At 40.1% G+C, this 23,079-nt stretch overlaps 1 pseudogene across 1 annotated transcript; it reads left to right on the top strand.

The window, feature by feature from the left end:
• Positions 1–2,247: 2,247 nt before the first annotated feature.
• Positions 2,248–3,530, top strand: LOC307196075 (receptor-binding cancer antigen expressed on SiSo cells-like; annotated as a pseudogene). The gene has a single exon. The product of its transcript is annotated as a receptor-binding cancer antigen expressed on SiSo cells-like (transcript).
• The last annotated feature ends 19,549 nt before the right edge of the window (positions 3,531–23,079 follow it).

Here is a 23,079-nt window from a genome sequence, read left to right as displayed (position 1 = left end):
CCTTAACAGGGCCTTACCCCTCCGCGGTCTGATTCACTCAGCGTCCTTGGTTAGCCTCACTCTTGTGGTTAAACTGGTTTATAATTCTGCCTTTTGCTCTTCTTTCTTTGTTCTCAAGATCTGCTGTGCGGTTTCTTCCGCCTTTATAGCTAATTCAGTTTGCACTAGCTAAATTTGATCTCTTCTTCCTCCTCTGTATCACAGATTACCCTTCAGGTCAGTCTTCCCCCTGATATCGGTGTGTAACACACTTTCTTCATTCATCTCCAGCAAGTGAGAAGAGCAGTACATTTTCCTTCAGGCAGCCGGGACAGCCTGGGGTCAGCCACTGTCATCACAGCCTCGCTGAGCATCTCACCAGGGCACTGGGAGAGGGTAGGGAATCAAGATTACCTGTGCCAACCGAGGACTTGCAAGGCAGGGAAACGGTATTATCTTGTGCTAGGAAACCTCCCCATTACCTCTTGAAGGCTAAAGACCAGGCCCTTTTCCTAGTTCTGGAGGTATATGTATTACTACCCAGGGCAGGGTTGACATGGCATCCTGAGAATTCCAAAGGCAAGATATCAAGCTTCTGTGTTTGTGGGTGTCCGGGTGTGTGCACACGTGTGTAGTCGTGGCTGGGGAGTCAGGGGATGATGATAAGAATTCAAAACCAAATTTTTGCTTTACTTCAGTCATAGAGAATGGCTTTCACAGGGCCACACTGCTGACTGGTATCTTAATGTACATCCCCACCTCACAGCTAATAGAGCCAAGCCTACACTGGACTGTGAATAGCCAGCCATCTCCAGAGGATACCATCGCTACTATCTTCCTCTTGGCCATCCATTTGGCACTTTGACAAAAGTCCTGCTGTCCTTCCTCTGCCTAGAGCTGCTCAGCTCAGACAAGTAGCTTTGTCTTCAAGTCTCCCAGGAGAAGAACTTGAAGAGGGGCCCCCAGGTTTGTGTGTCATAGGTCAGAAGGGTCCACCAGCTCCTAGAAGCTCGAATGAGGCTCCCCAATTCCCTGCTCCTTTTCCCCCCTCCATCTCAATTTACCCCATCTTTCACAACGCCTCGAGCAAAAGAGTGTCAGCAGGTACTCGAGAACCAACTGTGATGCATCAGCTGTGACAGATCTACTCTGTGAGGAAAAGAAGAAGCACAGTTCTTTTCTCTGCTCTCCTGTTTCCTCTAGGGATTTCTCTGAAAGGTTCTGGTCTCATCTGAGTCGGAACTGAGGGCTTTAATTGTAGCTCTTTCATGTCCCACGTGACATGGTGACGTGCAAGAGCAAAATGACTTCTCTGAGATTTGGTTTATTTGTAAAAAAAAAAAAGTGATAATACTTACAGACTATATGGTTATAATGATGAAGTAAGATAGTGAACATAGGGCTTCCCTGGTGGCACAGTGGTTGAGAGTCCGCCTGCCGATGCAGGGGACACGGGTTCGTGCCCCGGTTCGGGAAGATCCCACATGCCGCGGAGTGGCTGGGCCCGTGAGCCATGGCCGCTGAGCCTGCGCGTCCGGAGCCTGAGCTCCGCAACAGGAGAGGCCACAACAGTGAGAGGCCCGCGTACCGCAAAAAAAGAAAAAAAAAAGATAGTGAACATAAATGCCAAGCAGTGTGCCTGGGCCCTTGGAGGGTGTTCACAGCACGGGCTCTCTTCTTACCTTCCCTAAGTGGGAGCCACTGAGTGTTGAGGGGCACAGGACATCTCGGTGTTGACCTGCAGACCAGTGCTAAGAAATCATGTTTAAAAGCCGCTAGTCTAAGGATAATGATGGGATGTCATTGAAGCCACTGGAACATTAGAGGTTAACCCAAATGAAACCACTTGTGTTAGGAAACGCGGCCTGGGACAAAGTAAAACTATGCCACACAGATAGGGAAGAGACTGTGGCAGAGGGACACGGGGGCTAATTTGTTTATGGACTCCAGTTCTGTGTCTGAATTGCGCTTCTCAGTTGTATGTTGTACATGACGGTATCCACCGATTCCAGGAAAGGCTGTTAGAAATCACGTCCCTAAAGGAATTTACCGTAAGAAGGCACAAATGCCACACGCCAGATAAAGGGGTTTAGTCATCTCCCCACAGGGAGATCTTTTATCCTGAAGAGTCCCTTCTTGGGAGAATCCCTTCTTGGGTTTCTAAGATTCCCAGGGGGTGAAAAAGGATCATAACCTTCTTTGCCCTTTCCTCTGGGATTGCTCTGTGGCTGAAACAAAGAGGAATCAAATTTAGAAACATCTGAAAGGAAATTCAGATCCAGGATATTATTAGATGCGAGGCAAGCCACAGTATCAGCGGGTGAGGTCCTGTCAACGGGATTTAGAGGATCTTAAATAAGAGCATGGCCCTAAGTCCACGGAAGCGGGAAGAGTCATGGGTTTTCATAGCTTCCCCTCTTCAGAAGCCGAGGCTACAACTTCCTATATGTGGCTTGTATATAACAAGGCTCATTTCATATAATAAGAAAAACAAATGTATTATTTTCAGGAAATGACAGGAAAATAGGAAGAAAATAAAGCTGTGTTTGGGGGACTATCTTAAAATTTTAAACGGTGCTATAAGAACTAAAAAAAAAAAAAAAGAATATAAAATAATGGAGTTGAACTACCGAGAGCCGCCTTCGAGGGCGAAGGAGGAGAGGCAGGAGGAGGGACTGGGGGAGGGTTTCCCGACGAGGGGGCGGCTACGGCAGCTGCGCGGCAGCAGCCGCGGCTGAGACAGAGCGCGCGCCCAGCTTCGAATGAGCGGGGCTGGGACTGAGCCGGCGGAGCGCAAGCTGGAGGAAGCGACCAGCAGTGCGCGTGCGCGCGCCTTGTGTGCGCGCGCAGCCCGCAGCAGCTGGGAGCCTCCGCCGGGCGGGCGGGGAGGGGAAGGGGCAGGTTTTGATTCCCACCATGGGTATCAGACAGTTTCGGTTATTTAAAGTTTGTACCTGCCTAGCAACAGTATTCTCATTCCTAAAGATATTAATACGCAGACCTGGCAGAGGACGGAAATTAAGTGGAGACCAAAGAATTTTGCCAACTACAGTTGATTCTTCATCAGTTCCTAAGCAGACAGATGTTGAAGAGTGGGCTTCCTGGAATGAAGATGCACCCACAAGTGTAAAGATTGAAGGAGGGAATGGGAATGTGGCAACACAGCAAAATGCTTTAGAACAACTGGAACCTGACTATTTTAAGGACATGACACCAGCTATAAGGAAAACCCAGAAAATCATTATTAAGAAGAGAGAACCATTAAATTTTGGCATCCCAGATGGTAGCACGGGTTTCTCTAGTAGACTAGCAGTTACGTAAGATATGCCTTTTATTCATCAGTCTCCTGAATTAGGTGACCTGGGTACCTGGCAGGAAAATACCAATGCATGGGAAGAAGAAGAAGATGCGGCCTGGCAAGCCAAAGAAGTTCTGAGGCAGCAGAAGAGAGAGAAAAGAGAGCAGCAGAACAGCAAAGGAAGAAACTGGAAAAGGACGCACAGGGGCTAATGAAGAAAGAACAAAACAAAATTGGTGTGAAACTTTCATGACAAAATGTTCTTCAGATGTCATAGTGTCAGTACGAGAAACATGAGCTCCACAACCCAAGTAACATTTGTATGGAGCTAAGAGTAGTTTCAGAATACAAATACACTGCTTGATTTTAATGCATTCCTCAGGCCATGCAGGACACCAGGGTTCTCTCAAAGTCCCTTGAACTCTTAGTGATTGAGACTCAACAAAAAAAGACTTGTGAGTTAATATTTTCTTCAACATGTTCCAACTATAAGACAATTGTTTGCTGTAGAGAAATTATTACAAATGGAACAGATCAGTACCTCTTCAAGCTAGTGTTTCTAGCTAATTAACTGGGTGTAAATTTTATGGTGGGAAAGAACTCTGCTGTCTATAATGCTTTCCTTCAATGTGCATAATGATAAGTAATTTTAAATATTAAAAAAAAATAATGGAGTTGAGAACGTCTGTGGCTTAGGAGGCCGCCGTAGTTCACTGCTGCCCAAACTGGTCTACCTGGCGTTTAAAATATTTCATCCAAAGGTCTCACTTACCTATTCCAACCTTGCTGGATTTTAGGAGTCTACTTCCAGATTCTTCCCTTGACAGGTGCAAAAACTGATAACCAGAGATTTTAAGAGATGGCTCATTCTTATGCAGCTGGTTAGTATTAGCGTTGACAAAAGCAATGAAGTCTCCTATGAAAATATATTTGCCATATATTGTTAGTAAAAAAAAAAAAATCTTTTATTAAACAGCATATTTCTACATGTGAGTATGTGTGTGTGTTTTCATTCCGGGTAATGAATGTGGTTGCTTTCTACTTTCTTCTTCTTCCTCTCTTTTAAAAAATTTTATTGAAGTATAGTTGATTTACAGTGTTGTGTTAATTTCTGCTATATAGCACTGAATCAGTTATACATATATGTATTCTTTTTCATATTCTTTCCCATTATGGTTTTATCACAGGATATTGAATATTGTTTCCTGTGCTATACAGTAGGACCTTGTCGTTTATCCATCCTATATATAATAGTTTGCATCTGCTCATCCCAGACTCCCAGTACCTCCCACCCCCACCCTTGGCAGCCACAAGTCTGTTCTCTATGTCTGTGAGTCCACTTCTGTTTCATAGGTATGTTCATTTGTGTCATATTTCAGATTCCATATATAAGTGATATATATAGTATTTGCTTTTCTCTTTCTGACTTACTTCATTTAATATGATAATCTCTAAGTCCATCCATGTTGCTGCAAATGGCACTATTTCATTCTCTTTAATGGCTGAGTAATATTCCATTGTGTGTGTGTGTGTGTGTGTGTGTGTGTATACATACCACATCTTCTTTATCCATTCATCTGTCGATGGACATTTAGGTTGCTTCCATGTCTTGGCTATTGTAAATAGTGCTTCTATGAACATAGGGGTGCATATATCTTTTCGAATTATAGTTTTGTCTGGGTATATGCCCAGGAGTGGGATTGCTGGATCCTATGGCAACTCTATTTTTAGTTTTTTAAAGAACCTCCATACTGTTTTCCATAGTGGCTGAACCAATTTACATTCCCACCAATAGTGTAAAGAGGGTTCCCTTTCTCCACACCCTCTCCAGCATTTATTATTTGTAGACTTTTTAATGATGGCCATTCTGGCTGGTGTGAAGTGGTACCTCATTGCAGTTTGGATTTAGATTTCTCTAATAATTAGCTATGATGAGCATCTTTTCATGTACCTATTGACTATCTGTATGTCTTCTTTGGAGAAATGTCTATTTAGGTCTTCTGCCCATTTTTCTATTGGGTGGTTTGTTTTTTTGTTACTGAGTTGTATGAGCTGTTTGTATATTTTGGAAATTAAGCCCTTGTCAGTCACATCATTTGAAAATATTTTCTCCCAGTTCGTTTGTTGTCTTTTTGTTTTGTTTATGGTTTCCTTTGCTGTGCAAAAGCTTATAAGCTTGACTAGGTCCCATTTGTTTACTTTTGCTTTTATTTCTATTGTCTTGGGAGACTGACCTAAGAAAACATTAGTACGATTTATGTCAGAGAATGTTTTGCCTATGTTCTCTTCTAGAAGTTTTATGTTATCTTATGTTTAAGTCTTTAACCCATTTTGAGTTTATTTCTGTGCGTGGTGTGAGGGTGTGTTCTAACTTCATTGATTTGCATGCGGCTGTCCAGCTTTTCCCAAACCACTTGCTAAAGAGACTGTCTTTTCTGCATTGTACATTTTTGCCTCCTTTGTCAAAGATTAATTGTCCATAGGTGTGTGGGTCTATTTTCTTCTTTTGATTGTCTATTTTTTCCTTGATATACTTGTAAGACTATTGGTTGATTTGGAACAAAAAGGGAAATTTAGTGGTTTATATGACTGGGAAGTCTAGGGACACTCTTTCCACAACAGCCAGAACATGTGAATCAAAGCAGGGTGTTGTCCTTCATTAGATTTCTTGACCCTGTTTCGCTCTGAGTGTTGGCCTCCTTCCCACCCACTGAAGGTGATCTTCCTCCATGTGGCCAGGAGACGTGGCCAATGGCAACACTACTCTTTGTTATTTCCACTCCATAACTCCAGGAGAAAGAGAGTTTCTCCAGATGATTCTGACTGGCCCTGTTACCAAGTCCAAGCTTGTACTGCTTGCCACATGACAGGCAAATAAATCGAGAGCTGAGTTGTTGGGGCAAAGAATAGCGACGTTATTTGGAAAGCCAGCAGACCGAGAAGATGGTGGACTAGTGTCCCAGAGAACCATCTTGCCGGCGTTTGGAGGCTAGTTTCTTTTACAGAACAAAGAGGGAGAGGTGAAGAGTAAAAAAGGCAATAAGTTGCTGCAAACATTTCCTGGTTCCAGCCAGACTCCAGAGGGGATGTGTTAATTTCTTCTTTCCTGCCGCCATTCACAGGTGGGCCTGGTCAGGATGTTTTCTGTGATCCCAACAAAGGTATTTTAGCTTAACACTCACACATGGGAGGCAGGGTTCCCAGAGATGGGCCATTATTTATACTTTAAGCTATAGGCAACATCCCTTTAGTTATTAACTTGTAGCGAAAGTGATAGAATACAAAGGTTAAAGTAAAAGAAACAGATCCAATATGGAGTCAGACTTGTTCTTCCCTGTTATAACCCCTCCTGGTCACATGACCCAGGTAGATTTGTAGCTACGTTCAGGAGAGGGGGAGTCTCTCATGGATCCAACCAAGTCATGTGCCTCTCCTGTCACAGGACACAATTCCATGGTAGAGATCCCTGACAATACTTTATGGAGTGGGAAGAATTAGTCCTCAGAAGAAAGACAACCAAACCACATGTTTACCATAATATGTATTACTCTTTCAGTTAAAAAAAAAAAGAATACAGTTATTTTAGGAAAAAAGAAAGTCTTGTAACTTGTCTAGTCTCTTCCTGTCATCCTATAGAGCTTCTCCATTTACTGCCCTCACTACTCTCTACTCCCAGCATACTTGGTCCTATCTCTGTGATGTTGCTGGGCTTTCCCTCTCTGACTGAAAGGAGCACGGTACCTACGTAGAAACCTGGGTTCTAGTCCAACCTGTGCCATTAACCACTCTTTGTGAGTCTTGGATGTAACACCCTCTCCTGGAGCCTCAGTTTTCTCAACCCTGTGAATACATGAGTGGGGAGGGATTCAGATGACTAATAAACACAAGTATGAGGAGACTCCACACAAGGGGTCTCCCATTTTCCCAGTGGGAAGTGTGGCAGGCCCACAAAACAAGTTCAATTATAATAAGGAAACTTTTCAGAATGCACATGAGTATCAAATTGTATTTATTTGTAATTTCTTTATACAGACTTATGAAGATAGCATATTTTATAAAGCATTAATTAGTCACACAGAGTTTTCTACCCTCATGTTCTGTGAGTAATTTTATTTAATACACATAAAATATTTAACAAGAGCATCATCCTCAACAGAGCCACTTTTGAATCACCTAACAGTTTTCCAGAGTATGCCATCTTTATTTCTATTGAAGTTTTTTGAAACTTAATCCCTTTTGAATCTGTGTAGGATGTTTTCACTGGCATTTATTATCCCTTGTCACAAATACTCATTCAAAAGACAGTATCCTTGATCTTCATTTCTTTTGTGTGTGTTTGTGATACCTACAGCATGTCATTATGTTGATTTTTCAAATGATCTTTAAGAGGTTGGTTTACAATGGCATCCAGCGCTCACAATTATGAGCTCGTACCCCAGGAATAATTCCTACATCTTTATTCGATTTATTGTTTCCTTATTGTCTCCAACCTAATCCATCATGTGACTTCTATACACATCCAACTAGCATTAACAGTGGGTATTTCAGGTGAACATCTTTCATTTACTTCATTATTCCAAGTAAAGTTAATAGATGTGCGCAGTTTGTTAAGAATGTGGATAATGTGACCCCCTCTTTACTGAGGGATAATTTGGAGAGAAACCCTCACCATAATATTTGTGATGGCAAGGGGAAGCAAGAAGAACAGTTGATGAAAGTCGGCTTTTGAAACTGTACGCGCCATAGAGGAGAGACAGGGATGATGCTGTATGAGGACTCAGTCATGTAGGGAATTAACCTGGGATGACCTGCCTGTGGCACTAGTACAAAGGCAGATATGGGCTGTGTTGAGCCAGCAGAAGCCGAGTAGGGACCACTGGCACCTGGAAAGATAGGTCTTGGTGTGAGTTAAAGGAAAAGGAAGAGAGGGTAAGTTTTAGAAGGATCTCTCTGCCTGGAGTGAGAGCAGGAAGAGAAACAGGTCATTTGTTGCACCTCCATTTACTTCAATATTAACATGTCACGAGTCCTTTCTCTAGGGCACTTGCTAGTCACGAATGTCACATTTCAAATCTGAAACAGCCTAAAAACTGTTGATAACTGTCACTGGGAAAAACTGAGAGGTAGATGAATAGTGAATACAAAGGAATAGGGATGAATCATCGACGTCATTTTCTGAGAGGCTGTATGAAATTTCTCACTAGGTGTGAGGGGGGAGACACGATCATCCGCAAAGACCTACCCCATATGAAAGTTAAGAATGTTATGACTCAGGTTGGATTTAACAGAAGATGGGAGAATAATGAGCTGTTCTTGCCTTGGTTTATTTGCACAAGCAAGGAAAGCGCTTCTGTGACACTTCTGTCAGATAACATGTTAGTTGTAGAAGTAAGCCCATGTTTTTGAAAACTATTTCAGAGACTTAAATGACTAAAATACATGATAGTATTTGTTAATGAAGCATTTTCATGAACATGATTTCATCTGATCATACACACCTGTGAAGTAGGCCTGTTCCTGAACGCAAGTTTGTGTGCCCGACGCAGAGTGAGGCCAAAAAGCAGAGACATTTGAGTTTGGAGCAGAGAAAGGTTTATTGCAGGGTCATGCAGGGAGACGGGTGGCTCATGCCCCCAAACCCCCGAACTTCTCGAAAGCACTTTTAAAGGCAAGGTGAGGGAGGCGGGTGGTTAGTTGTTGCAAACTTGTTGGTGTTGGATCCTTTGTTCTCGTAGCTGTCCACATAGGTCAGGTCACTATGTTCCTGTAAACCTCCAAAAAGACAAATGTTATTCTCTGTTTTACTTTTTAATTCTATATGAATGGACTCTTAAAGGTCAGAGCCCTAAGAATAGGCTATCCTGTATATTTCAGGCTATAGGCAACATTCTTTTACGAAAGGTGCAAAGCCAGTGTGACTAAGCACAGGCAACAGCACAAAGGTTAAAGTAAAACAGATCTAATATGGAGTCAGATTTGTTCTTCCCTGTTATAGGCAGGCATTATCAAAATTCCTAATTTGCAGATGAACACAAGACAGAAGTATGAAGTAGTTAATTGCTCAAACCTACTTCAGTGAGGTGAGCTCAGAGACTATTGGACTTGCCTAGTAACGTTCCCTCTCATGCTGAGAGTTCTGAAACCATTTTACAGCATGGCACCCAGCACAAGGCTACAGTGAGGTTTACCCTCATCTCCTTCTTTGAGAAAAGTCAGGCAGTCCAGGTGCTAGGAGGAATCCCTCTTCTGCTGGAGGGAAAAATGCTCTGATGTAAGACTCACAGATTCAAAGACAAGAGAGTTATTTTGTTTCAGGGTGTCTTTGTTTTGCTGCCATTGGTTTAGAGTTGGTTTAGTAAGACATGGATGTGGCAACTTTCAAACAGTACAAAAGTTTACAGTGAAACACATGTTTTGGTCTTATGTGCTCCTGACCCTTAATATTCCAGTCCTGATCCTAAGAGGTAACTCTCAAACCACTGTCTTGTGAATGCTTCCAGAGAAATTCTCGGTATATCTAAGCACATTATTGTTTATCCCCTGTCAGTATATATTTTTTAACACAAATGGTAGTGTTGAATGCTGTACCTTCTACTGTATCTTGGAGGCTATTCCTGATCATTATACAAAAATCAAGCTTATTCTTTGTAGAAGCTACTTAGGATTCCATTAAGTAGATATGACATGATTTATTTATCAATATTTAGGTTCCACAAACAATGCTGAACCAAATATATTTTATAAGTTTGTGTATATACAAATATATCCTTGCAGAAAATAAATAGCTACAAATGTAAATTCTGCATCAAAATCTCTATGCATTTAAAATTTGGAAGACATTGCCAAATTGTCATTCAAAGTAAACTAAGTTATATTCCTATCCGTTATGAATGAGAGTAACTGTTTCCCTCATCAGTGTTGTATATTACCAAACTATTGATCATGACCAATTTACTGGTAAAACTTACCTTTTAAAAAAATTTATTTATTTATTAATTTATTTTTGGCTGTGTTGGGTCTTCGTTTCTGCGCGAGGGCTTTCTCTAGTTGCGGCGAGTGGGGGCTACTCTTCATCGCAGTGCGTGGGCCTCTCACTATCTCGGCTTCTCTTGTTGTGGAGCACAGGCTCCAGACGTGCAAGCTCAGTAGTTGTGGCTCACAGGCCCAGTTGTTCCGTGGCATGTGGGATCTTCCCAGACCAGGGCTCGAACCTGTGTCCCCTGCATCAGCAGGCAGACTCTCAACCACTGCGCCACCAGGGAAGCCCAAAAACTTACTTTTAATTTGTATTTCATATATGGAGTCAGTATTTCTGAAGATTTGTTTCACAAATATGTGAAGAATTTTAAACTAGTTAACTCTACACTTAAAATGGTTAATATGGTAAAAAACATAAATTCATATATTCATGAATTATATATTTATGAATTCATACATATATTTTAATTTTTATTGAAATATAGTTGATTTATAATGTTGTGTTAGTTCTGGTGTACAGCTAAGTGATTCAGTTATACATACAAATATGTACATAGATTATTTTCTATTATAGGTTATTACCAGTTATTGAGTTTAGTTCCTTGTACTATAGGAAGGAACAGTAGGTCATTGTTGTTTATTTTATATGTAGTAGTGTGTATCTGTTAAACTCCTAATTTGTCCCTCCTCCTCCCCTTTCCCTTTGGTAACCAAAATGTTGTTTTCTATGTCTATGTGTCTATTTCTGTTTTAAAAATAAATTCATTTATATAATTATTTTAGATTCCACATATAAGTGATATCATATGATACTTGCCTTTCTCTGTCTGGCTTACTTCACTTAGTATGATAATCTCTAGGTCCATCCATGTTGCTGCAAATGGCAGTATTTCATTCTTTTTTATGGCTGAGTAATATTCCATTTTGTGTGTGTGTGTGTGTGTGTGTGTATACATATACGTGTGTGTGTATACATATACGTGTGTGTGTGTGTGTATATATATATATATATATATATATATATCTCACATCTTCTGTATCCATTCATCTGTCAATGAACACAGGTTGCTTCCCTGTCTTGGCTATTGCAAATAGTGCTGCTATGAACACTGGGATGCATGTACCTTTTTGAATTATGGTTTTCTCCAAATATATGCCCAGGAGTGGGATTGCTGGATCATATGGTAGCTCTATTCTTAGTTTTTTAAGGAACCTCCATACTGTTCTCCATAGTGGCTGCACCAATTTACATTCCCACCAACAATGTAGGAGGGTTCCTTTTCCCCACACCCTCTCCAGCATATATTATTTGTAGACTTTTTTGTTGATGGCCGTTCTGGCCAGCGTGAAGTGGTACCTTATTGTAGTTTTGACGTGCATTTCTCTAATAATTAGCCATGTTGAGCATCTTTTCATGTGCCTTTTGGCCATCTGCATGTCTTCTTTGGAGAAATGTCTATTTAGATCTCCTGCCCATTTTTGCTTTTCTGATATTGAGCTGCATTAGCTCTTTGTAATTTTGGAGATTAATCTCTTGTCAGTTGCCTCGTTTGCAAATATTTTCTCCCATTCTGTAGGTTGTCTTTTCATTTTGTTTATAGTTTCCTTTGCTGTGCAAAACTTTGAAGTTTAATTAGGTTTCATTTGTTTATTTTTGGTTTTATTTCCATTACTCTAGGAGACAGATCCAAAAAGATATTTCTGCAATTTATGTCAAAGTGTGTTCTGCCTATGTTTTCCTCTAGGAGTTTTATAGTATCCAGTCTTACATTTAGATCTTTAATCCATTTTATTTTTTGGATATGGTGTTAGAGGATGTACTAATTTCATTCTTTTACATGTAGCTGTCCACTTTTCTAAACACCACTTATTGAAGAGACTGTCTTTTCTCCATTGTATAGTCTTGCCTCCTTTGTCATAAATTAATTGACCATAGGTGTATGGGTTTATTTCTGGTCTTTCTATCCTGTTCCTTTGATCTATATGTCTGTTTTCGTGCCAGTACCATACAAATAAATATAGTTTTATAGCCCTATATGCATTGTTTGTTATTGTCTCTGTCCATTTTTTTCTACTGGCTTGATGCTCTTTTCCTTATTGGTTTTTGTTTGTTTTTGTTTTGTTTTTTTTTTGCAGTACGCGGGCCTCTCACTGTTGTGGCCTCTCCCGTTGTGGAGCACAGGCTCCAGACGCGCAGGCTCAGCAGCCATGGCTCACGGGGCCCAGCCGCTCCGCGGCATGTGGGATCTTCCCGGACCGGGGCACAAACCCGTGTCCCCTGCATCAGCAGGCGGACTCTCAATCACTGTGCCACCAGGGAAGCCCTCCTTATTGGTTTTTAAGAGCTCTTTTTATTTTGAGGAATATAGTCCTTTGCCATCTGCTGCAAATATTCTTCCCAGTTTTTAATTTTTATGAAGTTTATGGTATTTTTCCACACAAATTAAAAAATGTTCTTGTGTAATTCAAAATACCAATTTATTACTCAAATTTGATGTTTCTTAGAAAATATTTATTTTGTGATTGTTTTATAGGTTTTCTTTAAGGCTTTAATATTATTTTCATTTAAATTCTTAATGTATCTGAAATATATTTTGTTGCAGGGAGTGAGGCAAGAATCTTATATTTTTCTGAAATGAATGTATAGTTGTTCTAATATGTTCTATTAAATAATCTAGTTTTTCCTCCACTGAGTTAGAATGCTACCAAATTTCCACATGTAATTGAGTCTACTTCTGGACTCTCAATTCTGTTCAATTTGTTAATCTCTATATTCATTTACAAGTCCCAAACTGTTTCTATTACTGTGATTTTATAATACATCTAATATACTTAGAAATTTAATATTTATTTTTATATTTTACTATTAAGTTGTCAAATGTTTTACTACTGATTAAAAACAAAACAAAACAAAAACAACAGAGGCTACAATTTGAGAACACCCCTAAGCCAACCACCCATAGCCTTCTAACCAAAAATGAAACTGTCCTGATTTCACTAAAATGATGACTCTGACCTTAAAGCTTAAGCATTCTTCACGTCAGCATGACCTTGCAACTTCCTAGCCAGTTGGCTACAAGCAAGTACCATCATGCAGTGCTACTGCTCTAAAAGGAATGTAAGTTTCTAGTAACCAATCACAACAGAAAACAATGTACTTCTTCATTCGTGCTTTATAAACTGAGCTGTAACTGCTGAGAGCCTAGCTTCTTAGCACTTTGGGTTTTAAAGTCTCCCTGCTCACCAATTTGTTTCTCAGTCAATAAGGTAGTCATATAAAGTGAGGCTTTCTGCATTTTCTTTTGACACTATTACCTGGGAAGAGCTATCATCTCATCACTATTCTTAACTTTTACAATATCTTGAACTACTCTGTTCTCTACCTTTCATGTGAATTTAAATATCATCTACTGACCCTCCGCTTACCCTAAAAAGCTGTTGGTATTTTATTGGGATTATATTGCAGTGAGGGATTATTTGAGAAGAACTGACATTGTTTTTGAGTTTTCCTACACAGAAATAGGGCATTTATATTTATGCAAATCTTTTAGATCCCTTCATAAGTCTTTAATTTTTAAAACTTTTATTAAAATATAGCAAACATAGACAAAAGTAAAATGACCAGAAAATTATCACAAAGTTAATATTCCCACATAACTACCACCAGGTCGATCAATAGAACAGTACCAGCATTTCAAATGTTTCTGTCATGTAACTGAGCAGGACCCTATGCGGACTTCCTGGAGACAGACCACTCCCCCCTGTCCTCTGCTGTAGCTCCTCTCTGAAGTACCCAGATAAGAGTATTTTGTGCATATTTCCTGAGTTTTTCAGATGCTAAACGCCACCACCAAATGGAGGAAATTAACTACTTAATGATCATGAGCACGTAGCTCCCAGACCTTTTGGTGCCTAAGGATTGATCATCATCAACCAATCACAGAATTGTGCATGAGCTGATCACACACCCTGGGATGCCCCTCCCTCACCTGGCCTTTAAAAATGCTTTGCTAAAACCCTTCGAGAAGTAGTTTGGGTTTTTGGTTTTGTTTTTGTTTTGAGCGTGAGCTACCTGTTCTCTTTGCATGGCCCTGCAATAAACCTTTCTCTGCTCCAAGCTCTGATATTTCAGTATGATCTGGCCCCATTTTGCATCAGGCACCCGAACTTGTGTTCGGTAACAGTCATACCTCCTCCCTAATACCACTCCTCATCTTCTGCCAAAATAATCACTGCTCTGACTTCCAGAATTAAAATTATTTTGCTTGTTTTTGGACTTTATACTATATTTTTTTTTATGTCTGGCTTCTTAAATTCCACCTTACGTTTGTGAGATTCATCAAATGATTGTGAATAGCTGCAGTTTGCTGAGTTTCATTTTTATATTGTATTCATTGCATAAATATAGCACAAGTTATGGAACCATGCTACTATTGAACACTTGAGTTTTTTCCAGTTTGGGTTGTCAATATATACACATACGGATTTTGATGCCTATTGCACACATTTCTGTTGAGTATTAGGGAATGAAATTGCTGGACCACAGGATATGCAAAGTTATGCATTTAATAGATGATGCTGAACGATTTTCCAAAATGATTGAACTAACAGTGCATGAGTTCCAGTTATTCATGTTATTACCGACACTTGACATTGTCCTTTAAGTTCTGGCCATTTGGGTGGGTATGTAGTATCATTACTGTGTCATTTTAATACGTATTTTTCTAGTTCCTAAAGTTGTTATTGCCTTTTATGTTTTGTTTATTTTTGGCAACTTGGATAGCCTGCTTTGCAAGTGTTTGTTCTACTCTTGTCCATTTTTCTGTTAATGTCTCTTCTTTTCATATTTTTACATAGAAGTTATTGGAGTTTTTAAAGATATTATACATATTTCTTGTTACGATTATGTCTATACAGATGACCCTTGAACAACATGGGGGTTGGGGCACTGATCCTCACACAGTCGAAAATCTGCGCGTAACTTATAGTCAGCCCTTCGCTTCCGTACATAGTTCCTCTGCGTCCACAGATTCACCCAACCATGGATCGTGTAGTACTGTGGTATTTACTATTGAAAAACTCATATAAGTGGACCCGTTCAGTCCAAACCTGTGTTGTTCAAGGGTCAACCGTATTTTAAAATTGGTATTCCAACTGAGATACATTCTACTGTTACATTTTCTTTTCTTTTTCCTCTTTTTTTTTTTTTTTCCAGAGTATCTTTGGACTTTTCTAGGGTGGAGCAAGACTCCTTAAACCTTTTTTCTTGGGTAGTCCCATTAATGTCAAAATCTACTTTCATTTTGCCATCTTCAGCTCACAAAAAGGAAACTCTTATAGGTAGTGACTGACATTTATCCTTCTCAAGGCTTATCTTCTTAACACTGTTCTCGTCTGGCCTTTGCTTTCACATGAATATGGGTCAATAGAGACACATTAAGAGTTGTTGATGTGAGTGCTGGCTTCGTTGCTGATTCTGCCGTAATGAAATGTCCAGCCCTCAACCCAAAAGGCCTCCAATCACAGAAATAAGGTCACTTCAGAACTCTCTTAAACTTACACGCTCTAGGCGCTGAGATGAATTCATTCTTTAGCAGAGAAAACACCAGGTGTCCTGGATCCACAATTTGGTGCTGCTGTGAAGGATCTTGCTTTTTGTAAATTCTCTTCTCATTTTCTCTGTTTCCACAACAGTGTTCTGACCATGAAAATGCCATAGTATATCGTACTAAATAGCTGGGTCCTTGTCTTATTCATTTAAACTTACTTAAGTTTCTGCCTAGCCTTCTTATCTGATACCCCGATTTCTCTGAAACTGAGGATTTACTTTGACTTCCATTAGTCTTTCCAGAATAGAGCACTGCTTCTGGGTCTGTGTCCCTGCTGTTGGCTGCCAAACGCTGGATGTTCTGGACAGCCTAGTTTGCTGTTATTGTATTTTCTTGATGTCACACTACCTACTTCACTTAACGGAACTCAGTGGTTCTCAAAACGGTACGTTAGAATACCTTGAGGGATAAGATTGCCAGATTTAATAAGGACTCACAGTTAAATCTGAATTTCAGAATAACAATAAATAATTTTTTAGTATAAGTATATCCCAACTGTTGCCTGGGACATACTTATACTAAACAATTACTTGTTTTTCAATCTGAAATTCAGCTTGAACTGAGCATCCTATCTTTTTACTTGTAGAACCTGGTAACTCTACGTGGTAAATTTTTGAAAACTACCTATACTCTACTCTACCACTTACCCCCACATGTAAAGATTTTGATTTAATTGGCCTATGGGGGTTCCTGAGCCAAGTGTTTATCTGAAATGTTCCCCTGGTGCTTGTCAGTGTCTGGCCAGGGTGAAAACCACTGCTTTAATTGCCTGGAACTGAAATCTTCCCCAGGAACCTGATTTACCACAGGGGTCCCATCCAGTCTTTAGACTCTGTTCTTGGCCTTTCCATTTATTCATCCATCCATCCATCCATATAATATGTGAGTGCCAACTCCAAGCCAAGCACATGGCTATCGAGGCTTTGGGTTAATTTCCCAAACCTCTCCTGCATGAATAAATATGGCAGTTTAGTAAAATTAATCCCCAGAAGAAGTCAAGAAAGATTTCTGTATTGTGGCATATGAGGGGAAAAAAGTAAATTATGCCTTCTATGGGTTCTAAAACCTTCTCACTCGTTTTGTTTTGGTTTTTTTTTTTTTGCGGTACGCGGGCCTCTCACTGTTGTGGCCTCTCCCGTTGCGGAGCACAGGCTCCGGATGCGCAGGCTCAGTGGCCATGACTCACGGGCCCAGCCGCTCTGCGGCATGTGGGATCTTCCCGGACCGGGGCACGAACCCGTGTCCCCTGCATCGGCAGGAGTACTCTCAACCACTGCGCCACTAGGGAAGCCCCTCACTCGTTTTTAATTCCATTTAATCACTGACATAAAGACAATAGTTTATTAAATGTTTCTAATTATAAGTAGATCAAAAGGAAGCGCCCCTTGCCAGTCATAGTGGATTTAGTCCTAAATTCTTATAGGCAGTCTTTGAAGCAAAGTAATTACCCTTAAAGCACTTTGCCAATTAAACACATGTTATTCCTAAGAGATTCTCGTATGCAGTGTGTAAGTGCTCATTTGTCATCTTGCCAGTGGGAGGAAATTAATCTCAACTCTGAACAGTGTATTGCTGTCTCATGCCTCCCATGGTTACAGTGCTACAGTGTCATTACAATGGAATGAAGAGGACAACGTACAAGTTTCCTCGGATGATTAGTGACTCTGCATCTTTCTCAGGGGTTCTTCAAAGATTTCTGTAAAATGTTCCCCCAAAACATACCTCATAAAGTTTTTGATCACAATAAACAGGTTCTTTCACTTTCTAACTTGTTGCTCTAAAAATATTAAAGGAACTATGAAAGAATTCAGAAGAAATTGTTCAAGTATGCTAGGATGCAGTGTCAACTTCAGCATGATTTTCTGCAGTTAAATATTTGGTTTCCCTGTGAAAAAGATTTGTATGCAGTTTAGAAAACTTTATGCATCTCAGCTTAGAAGACTTGATGCAGTTCAGTCTTCTAGAATGCGGTAGTTTATCAAGCATAAGCATTTGTGGTTATGAAACCAGTCACACCGTTTTTCACATTTTTCCCCACGTGGCAATCTTAGGCTCGAGTTTTAATATTTTGATGTGTGGGACTTTAAAAAAAAAAAAAGACCCATCATGTAAGAATTACTTTTATTTTGACCATAGCAGAAGCCCGGTTCTGCAGTATGCATATGTACAATGACAACAATCATAGAGCCATAGATTCACGAAAACGATGAAGGAGTAAGAAGTTATTTTGCTACTGGAGGAATTACACAGTGTAAAACTATCAAGATAATAAAAAATCCTCAAGGAGAACAGAAGAGAAAATTTCACAAGTAGGTTTCTTTATAGCTGTTACCATTTTCATCCAGTTCTACGTGTGGCTTTTTCCGGAATTGCACCCCGTGTCCTGTCACTTATGTGGGAGTGAGTGCAGCTCAGTGGATGAGTGTACAAACGCTGCAGTCAGGCCCGTCCTCAGGCTGCTTCTGCATTGACCAGCCACGTAAGCCTCACACATTCGGGACCCCTTTAATTCTCAAGTTTTTGTTAGAAATATGGTGATAATAATACCTGACTTATTTTTATTTTTGGGTGAGGGTTGCTAAGTGCCTAACAGTGGCTGGCACTTAATAAAGGGGAACTATTGATATTATTTCTTTTTTTATATAAAGCAGTAATAAAGCAGAAGTTCTAGAGTACAGTCGACCCTTGAACAACACATGTTTGAACTGCATGGGACCACATATACATGGATTTTTTTCAGTAGTAAGCACTATAGTACTACACGATCCAGGTTGGTTGAATCAGTGGATGTGGAGAAACTGCTGAACTGGAGGGCTGACCCTACATTATACTCGGATTTTTGATTGCATGGAGGGTGGGTGCCCCTGCCCCCTGCCTCTTTGGCAGGCATCACTAAGTGTATCAGTACTTGAACCCATCAATCTTCCTTCTTTATTCCACCCTCCTTTTCTTATTGTACACTAAAATGCTTCCTTTCAGTGTTCATTTTCCCGTCACCACTTTCTTCTCCTTTTGTATTTTTCCTTTTGTCTCTTCCCCATTGTGTCTCAGTTGCTTCTGTTCTTTTTCGTTTCTCTCCCTTTTTTTAAACATACAGTAGAACTAAGTCATACTTCACTATGGGTAGATAGCAAGGAACCAATCACAGCTCTCTATCTACCGGCTACAATGACAGTATATAACATTTACCTGGCACTCCTTCTGCGGCAGGCACTCTCTAGGACTTTGTGTGTATTAACTCAATTCATCTTTACAATAACTCCACGAGATAGGTGCTATTATCCTCCCTATTTTACTTATGAGGAAACTGAGACATAAAGTAAATAATTGGCCCATGTTCACCTAGCTTAGCAGAGTCAGGATTTGAACTCAAGTAGTTCAGGTCCACAATTTATGCTCTTTACTCTCTAGTGCCCCTCTGGAGGAACATTGGGAGTTAGGCAGTTGAAATACAGTAACACTTAGACTCTTAAGATTCACCCTGCAATTTTTCAAGTCATAGCAGGTCAAGCTCTAGTGCCTCCCATGACTAAAAAACATGATGTTCTATCTCAAGTTTCCTCTGACTCAAGTAAAAATGAAGTGCTCTTGCTGACTGAGCTGAAAGGGTCTGGCATTTGCCTAGGATTTTTTCTATCTCATTCTTCAATTCTAAAAGGCTCTAATCATTGTCTTTGCTCTTCTGGTAGCCATCGTGTGAGTGTGTACGTGAATCCTTTTTTGACAACTGGACGTTTTTGGACATCTGGGCTACGCTTCACATTATCTTCAGAAAGACATAGGCACTCTGATCATTTGTTTCTACTGAATTGAAAAGCCTTTGGGGAAGGATGTTTGAAAAAAATCTCTCTGATTTCTCAACAGAAGGAGATTAGATAGGAATTTTGAGTTAATCTTTCCCTTGGAATTTATGGAACTGTGGCGTAGTAGAAACCCTCACAAATATGTGAAGGATGAGGCATCATGGCACCTTCATTCAAGAAAATACAGATTTTCTGTAATCAGTAATAGAACTGTAATTTTTGCCTCATTGCTTATTGCACTCTGGCCAAACATGAGTTGCCCTCAGATTAATCAAGGACAAAATTTTATCATTTGCAGGTTGAAGTCCTGGCTTCTTTAGGGCTGGGACTTAAGCACACTTGGAATTTGCTGGCTAGAATTTTGAAACAGATGGCCACTCCCTTTAGGAAATTTGCTTGGTTGTTTGTGCTCTAGTTCTCATGGCAACCAAAGAAGGTTGTTGACATTTTTTTTTTCTCACAAAGTAAAACCAGCAGCGCTGTCAGAGCAGGTACAGCTGTTTCATGAGGGCTTGACTTTCGTCGAATTTCCTAGTGTGTGTTACTAGATTACTATTACACTTGTACCTTGTTTTTAGTGATATAGTAGGAACAAGAACCCAGAAGGAATCCTTTGTTGCATATTCCCTATTTAATAATTTTTCATTGTTATAAAAAATTAAAAATGTCCTTGCAATATCAGATCTTTGGTAATGAAGGCCAGCGTTATCGCTCACATGAAATGAATTCCTTTCAATAAACGGGATATGCCTGGGACCATTGTAGATTACCTTCATATGTTACAGATTTATCATCTCAGAATTTCTGAAAATATTTCATGGCATTCCATTCTCAACCAGTGGATGAGACATGGGAGCAGAGGCACTGAAAAAGGATCTGGCTAAGGTGCCAACTAAGGATTGAATGTGACCTTCTGCTAATTGTATATTGGTGTCCATTGTTATTCCTTGAAATGTGGTGAAGTTTCATCTGCCACTGAAGGGGCGAGCACAGATCCTAGGAAGAGCTATTAATAGTTCTGCCTATGTAAGCACGTAAATTGTAGGATCCTGGGAATCTGCACTTAAACATGTTTAATGATCGGGTTCTAAATGAAAAGAAAAATCAAGGGTTTACTGGTGTATCTCTGGATCTGTTTATATTGTCTTTCCCTGTCTGTGACTACATGGTATGTAGCTGATAAGCACAGAGACTAGGCACAATTGGAGAATCACAGCTGTTCACAGACGATGAAAACAGTGTTGCAACATAGCTAGTGCTATGGACAGTCTTAGAACAAACCGGTCATTTGGAATAAGAGAATTCCTGGTATAATCAAGCCCATTTTTGGACTGGTAGCTGTTCCCATTCAGGATTATCTACCACAGGCATGTCATTTTTGTTGTTCTGGATTATCTTGTAACTTGCTTTGTTGAAAGAGCTGCGTTGTAAGTCTGTGAGTGAAATCAGGTTTATTTTTGTTCCCACATCAGATGTGTACAGATAAGGCAGACCAAAACAGCAAGAAAGAAATATGTCTGTTTTCCACGGTTGTCTAAAATATCGAAGGTGGTGTTGGATGAGTTGTTTCCAATGTGACTTTGATGAGGCATGAAAAACTTATTTAGTGTGCTTTTCTTGCATCTGGGGGACATTAGCTCAAGTCTCTTCAGTGATAAGACATTCTATATAATCTCATATCACAAATTATAAGATCTATGATAGTAATGCTATAGGATTGTTACCATGGAGTTGTATATCAAGTTTTGATGAAATTTTTGGACTCACCTAGTGATCATGGTGATTGCATGGGTAGCATATATTGATAGATATTGTTATCATTTTATGTCATGTTGGGAGCTTGCTCAGTCCAAGTAGATACTTTCAAGATTGTGTTATTCTGCTTCTCTCTATCAACGATCATAAGCTTAAGCTTTGGAGTCGGGCAGACTGGATTTCAATTTCTGATTCTGCCACTTAGGTGTGTGATTTGGGGCAAGTATTTCTCTAAGATTCAAGTTCTCATGTGTAAAAAGTGAAAGAAATTATGCTCCTTTCGAAGGTTCTTGTGAGGATTTGGGATATAATCCAAGTCAAGTGTTTAGTACATCATCTGGTTGATAGCAAGCACTTGATATATCTTGGCTAAAGCTGCTATGGTGAAGAGAGTTAGAATTTAGCTCATTTGGTCTTTTCATCTTTCATCACGGAAGATGTTGCTGGCGTTAAAGAGAAACTTGTTCAGACACTTGTTAAAGATGGTAAGGAAGACTTTATTCAAAAAGGGGACTATTGCAAGTAGGGGAGAGAGACTGAGCTCAGCTCTATAGAACGAAGACAAATGGGATTTAAAGCCAAGGAGCAGAGTCAGCGGTCAATGGATGGAAAATTACTAAAAGCAAACATCAAAGCTAGGTGGACTTTTGCTAGTCTGACTCAACAGGAATCTTGTTGAAGGCACAACCGGGTGATAAGCGTGGGGGATGGGAAACGCGATCAAGTATCAGAGGTTGGGGGGATTTTCACTCAACTGACCCAGCAGGATTTTTTGCCAAAACTGAACTAAGTGGGCCAAGGACAGAGCCCAAAGTCAGGGTCTCCAAGGAGCCTTACTCAAGTTTGGTCAAGGAGAAAGCTTTGTCACTGGTATAAGGGACGTAAGTACTATTTAGGACATCAATACCAACAATAATTTATTCACGGCCTTACGAGCATCAGGCACTCCATAAATGGTGGCTGTTTCATTTAACCTTTATGACAACCCTAAAGGATAGATACAATCAGTCTCATTTTACACAGAAGGAAACTGAGGTTCAGAATGGTTAACGGATTTCAACAAGATTACCCAGGTCAACTGACAAAGCTAGACTCTAAATCCAGAGTTTTCTGACTCTACCAGCCAGCACTCGGGGGGCACTGTTCCATCTCAGGCACGTGTGGCTGCATGGAAAGATCTAGTCTCATCTCCAGCGCTTAGCAAATATTCACAGTGAATGAATGAATGAATCTCTGTGCGAATGGCAAGTTGCAGTTGTTTTCAGCAGCTTCAGAGGAATGACAAGCGCTGCAAAAATTAATTTGTGATAGTAAAGTCAAGACATGAGCCACTCATCAACCTCATTACCCTAAGTGCTGTGATGGCAGGAACCACAAGGTTTTATTGGGGCACCTCCTTGAATAAGAACAATGAGAATGTGGTGAGAGAGATGAATCTGGCTGTGAGTGTGTACAAGCACTTTTGAAAAGTGGTAAATGGATATGGTACATGTGAGGCAATCTGTCATTGAGAAAACATCTGGGTGTATTCCCTTCTGTGCTGTTCTGTAGATAAATATCCTTTCACAGACATTTTCTTCCTCTTTTACAGAATTCTTTGATACCCCACAGGGGTACGGTTTTAAGGAAATGTGATCTGATGCTACATTTTATGTGT

This window comes from Stenella coeruleoalba, assembly GCF_951394435.1.
Source record: "Stenella coeruleoalba genome assembly, chromosome: 13".
Classification (NCBI taxonomy): domain Eukaryota; kingdom Metazoa; phylum Chordata; class Mammalia; order Artiodactyla; family Delphinidae; genus Stenella; species Stenella coeruleoalba.
This window is presented reverse-complemented; position numbering and strand designations above follow the sequence as displayed.